The sequence below is a fragment of the Macrobrachium nipponense genome, chromosome 17 (genome assembly GCF_015104395.2).
Source record: "Macrobrachium nipponense isolate FS-2020 chromosome 17, ASM1510439v2, whole genome shotgun sequence".
Taxonomy (NCBI): domain Eukaryota; kingdom Metazoa; phylum Arthropoda; class Malacostraca; order Decapoda; family Palaemonidae; genus Macrobrachium; species Macrobrachium nipponense.
In genome coordinates, this window is record NC_087210.1 from 74,169,053 (window position 1) to 74,174,052 (window position 5,000).

General features: G+C 34.0%; 1 protein-coding gene and 1 long non-coding RNA gene across 3 annotated transcripts in view; one reads left to right on the forward strand and one right to left on the reverse strand.

Annotated features, from left to right (window-relative positions):
* Positions 1 to 5,000, forward strand: part of LOC135196334 (facilitated trehalose transporter Tret1-2 homolog) — a 195,286-nt gene that overhangs the window by 70,596 nt on the left and 119,690 nt on the right. The window contains exon 2 of the mRNA XM_064223083.1: positions 4,793 to 4,844. The gene's annotated coding sequence lies outside the window, so the exon portion shown is untranslated. The remainder of the gene's footprint in view (positions 1 to 4,792; positions 4,845 to 5,000) is intronic.
* The window catches only part of LOC135196335 (uncharacterized), a 151,309-nt gene that overhangs the window by 13,279 nt on the left and 133,030 nt on the right, over positions 1 to 5,000 (reverse strand). The window lies entirely within an intron of this gene.

Sequence of the window (5,000 nt, forward strand, 5' to 3'; positions counted from 1 at the left end):
ACGGTGTATCATTCACTTCCTGGAACTCCCCATAAACAGACTGAGCGTGAGTTTCGATTTCTTTCGGTTGCGTCTAACTTATTCCAGTACTCTCAAATTATTCCTTAGTTATCGTCGCATTTACTGTTTATCGATTAGTGGTATTCACTGGTAAACACATTACGGAACCGGGTACCGGGAATTATGGCGTACTGTATGCCATTACGATGTCTTCTAGAATTAGTATTACGTGTCACCACGGAACTGAAGGTATTACCCTTTCGATTTGAAACTTGCAAAATATAAAATTATAAAAGATGAGTCACTGAATCTGAATTTATTGGAAAATATCATAAAATATAATATAAGAAAATTTGACGCTAGGTAAGATAAAACAAAAAACCCACAGAAGCATAAAATGATTCCTTTTTTTTCCCCTCGTTCGACAAAAAATAAAAATAAAAAAAACCATCGAGAACGCCGTTATGAACTCTCTTGTTCATTCGCATTTAAAGCGCGCATTAGAGACGCAGTGTTGCCCCACATAATGCCAGGAATACGATGCAATAAAGGCTGCAATATCAAGGCGTTGCTGAGTCCAATGTTTCGTGGGTCAATGGTACATTGCCCTTATACTACTTTCCCTACGAAACCACTCTCGCAAAACGTGATCGAAGTGTTTGCGGCTTGGAGGTACAGAGTGCTGTTGTTTTTCTTGTTATAACCGCCGTTGTTTCACTACAGAAAGGGTGAATTTCTTCGTATCAGGTCAGTCAGATGAGTTACTCGATCGTATCAGACATCATGCGGGAAAAGAAAGGGGAGAGGGAAGAGTGAAGCGGAAAGCTAAATGAAGCCAAGAATAAAGGAAAATAAAAGATCGAGGATTATGTGACTGGGAACTATTTTGATCAAATGGAGTCGACCAAGAATGAGTCAAATGAAGGATGTGAGTCACTCGTGGATTTCGAAGAAAATTGAGAAGGTATGCAAATTACTCCAAAGACCGCATGAGATATATAGATACATACATACATATATTTATACATACACACACACACACACCACACACATATATATATATATATATAATATATATATATACACATATATTATATATAATGATATATACATATGTATATGTATGTACATACATCATACATGCATGCTTATACATTATCAATAAATAGCGTGTGACAGAGAATTAAGCTCAAGTCACAAAAATAAATAAAAAATAAAATAAAATAATAGAAATAGAAATAAAAGAAAGGAGTACCAAGCGCTTTCGTGTTCTTTCCAACACATTGTCGAGGTACGATGTACAGTTTCACTTCGAAAATGTGTTGGAGATAAGACGAAAGCGCTTGGTATTAATTTCTTTTATATTTCCAGTGGCCCTTGCTGAACATACATACATACATATATATTGTATATATATATATATTATATATATATATATATACTATCCTATATATATATATATCTATATATATATATATATATATAATACGTATGCTATAAGTATATAGTATGTATGTATGTATGTATGTATGTATGTATGTATGTATGTGTGTGTCTGTGTGTGTGTGAAAATATTGACGTAACTTTTTCAGTGTTAGTATTGAGTGAAATGGGAGGAGCAGTATCCGACTGCCTTGGTGAGAAAGTTGACATTTATTGATAAAGTTAGTCTAAGAGAGACAAAAGGAGAAAGGCCCGTAAATGAATTTTTCCCACGTTTGTACAACTTTTTACATAGCGCATATTTCAGAAAACAAATGAAATTCAAGGATCCAAGATGCACGAAATAAATGAGAATGGGACGGAATAGCAACGAACACTGATAAAGTTGGTAAATTTATGAAGCTAGTAAAATAAATACCACCAAATAGTATAAGCTACTCCTACTCTTCTGAAAGATCATTTAAGAAGTTACGCTGAGAGAGAGAGAGAGAGAGAGAGAGAGAGAGAGAGAGAGAGAGAGAGAGAGAGAGAGAGATTAAAATCAAAATCAACTATTCAGCGGAAAAAAAGGCGAAATTGAAATGGCACGAATAAAAGTCAAGAGGTGAAATATGGCAAGCCAAACTTGAGCAGTTGAGTTGGACGCGTGATAAACTTCATTACACAGACTGCCATTATTCTCCGTATAATGGGCAAAACAAAAGTACTCTACGTAAGTGGCGACAATTTAAAATGACGAAGCATGCCGTAAATAAACTTTACATTATTGAATTCAGTCTGGCATTCTCCCTAACATGGATTCCATATTGCTTTTATTTGCTGATCTCTTTTATTTTTTCTGCTAATTCATTTCACAAATTTTCCGTAACAGTGACTTGAAAATTCTTACCTTGGGTTCCTTGTTTATATTTACTTATCTCTTCTGCCTTATTTTTTTAAAATTTACGCATCATTCATTCGCGCTACTGATTTAAAAATTCTTTCCACCGTGAATAACATTTTTAGGTCGCTGTATATATGCCTTGTATATATTTTTCTTATAGTTACTTCATTCTTCATTTATCTCTCGCATGTTCAATCAATGTTTACGGTTTTCTAGTTGGTCTGCGGCATAGCTCGAATTATTGCATCATTATTCACTTATTTACAAATGAGAGTCGGTTTATTATAAATTATTATAAACACTCTAATTCATAGTCTATTATACATATCAATGAGTTCCGGTCATGGAAAACAACACGAACAAGCACTCCATATAAAAAAGTTTGTTTGTATTGATTTGAGAGACTTGTTTCCTGCAGGGGGAAGGGCCGTTATCGATTGATTTATCGACTTAATACACTAGCTTTGCTACAACACAAGCTATGATACCCGAAATCAGCAGGATTATGAAACCGAGAAATATCTTTGGTAAGCATGACGTATAAACGTGATGGCAGCTTTAATGTTCTCAAGGAATTATGAAATAAAAAAAGGTGCCTTCAAATCCTGTTTTAATAACCGAGGAAGCTCAAGTCACCGGGAAGTATCAGGTAACTATTGGTTTGCTAACATCTCCAAAAAGAAGTTAGCATATAAAATACGCAATATGTAAGAAATGGCTGTGTTCAAAAATGTATAATAATTATAACAACAATATATTGCGGGAATATAATAAATCGGGCAAAACAATACATATTTAATAAATATGTCAACAAATATATTGCAGCAATATACACCGGCTAATTTTAGATATAAATAATAGATATATCAACAAATATTACAGGAATATATAATAAATGGAGCTAATTTTAAGAAAACATAATAAACATATCAATAAATATATTGAAATAATATAAAATATATCCGGCTAATTTACAGGAATATGATAAATATGTTGATAAATATACTGCAGGATTATTGTAAAATAAATCTGGCCATGTTTAATAGAATATAATAAATATATCAATAAATATACTGAAGGGATAAGACGTTTACTTTAAAAAAATATACAGATATATATAAATATATTAAGGACATATATAATAAAACCGTCTAATAAAAAAATATAATATATATAGTAATATAGATATTGCACGGATTTTGGATTTTGAAAAATATATATTAATAGATTAATAAATATATTCAAGGGATATATAATAAATACGGATAATTAAAAAATATAAATAATTAGTAATTATATTGCAGGGATACATAATAAATCCGGCTAATTTCAACAAATATTATAAATAATATCAATAAATATATTGCAGGGATATAGATAATAAATCCGGCTAATTTTAGAAAGGCGACTGCAACAACGAATCAATAAAAGATTTCCTACCCGGCCGTGATAGAGGACGTAATTCCATCAGAGGTGTGCAAAGCCGATATACAGAGCATAAAAGGCGTAGCCCCAATTTCATCAGATTAAGTCACAGGCTTCCTTTCCTTTCCTTTCCTCCGCGGAACCGCCGTAGTAGTCATTTATTCATCGGCGAATATGGTATTTGATTATACCAAGGGGTTACAGCCATGGTGGCGGGCATTAGGCCTAATCATATAGAGACTACATTTGTCGATGGTTTATCGAGGCCGAAATTTTCAGGGCCTCCACATATTGCCAAACAGGGGGTTAAGTATTTTACCTCCCGGTGTAATGCTAGGCCAACGGGTCCTCGAGAGGATTTATATAGAGAACTTTCCGAGACGCCTCGATCAAATTTGCATCAAAGTTTGACTGAATTATATAATTACGAAGCAATTTGGTTATATATATAAAAAATGCCAACGCATAACAATCAGTTCCGAAAGATGAGAAATGGAGATGGTCTTTTGTTTTCGCGAAACTCGTCGGTATTCTTTGGTGGTTTTGCAGCCGAGGCAGATTGCTCGTGAGAGAATGGCTAATCTTTCGGTATCAGTATTCTCTGTATGCAATGATCTCTCCTTGGGTCGTTACACCTCCAGCCAAGATAATGGAGCCTTAGAGGCAAAAGAAACCTTACTAAGCGACCCGTGCGTGATTACAGTAGATATCAGAGTATAGGAAACCGCCCATATCGGCTGGCATAAAAAATTCACGTAATAGCTTCGGTGAAGGAGGGAAGTGGGGGGGGGGGGGGGGGGAATGGGGGTGAGACTCTGGAAAAGAGTAATGGGTAGGTGCCCTTAATGGTCTTCCACGAAGTATGACTGCTAAGAAAGAAAGAAAGAAAAAAAAAAAGTCTTATTTCACTCTATTGATAATCCAATCACCATCAAGAAATTAGGGGAGCAATAGAGACTTCTTTATGACAGTTGCTATATATATATATATATACACGTGTTGATTCTTAAACAATCTCTAATACACATTTCTCTCTTACAGGTCCTACAGTCTTCAAGAATCTGCTTCACCGTGAAGAAGAAAGGATTTATTGGTAAGTGCACTTTTTCAAAATAGTTTTTAATTTTTTGTTAGCCCTTGTTCAACAAACACAATTTAGCCTAAAAACTCATATTAAACCCTAGTACTCTTCGGTCTTGATTTTTACTAACTAATACAAGTTTGATATAAGACGAATTATGACATTTAT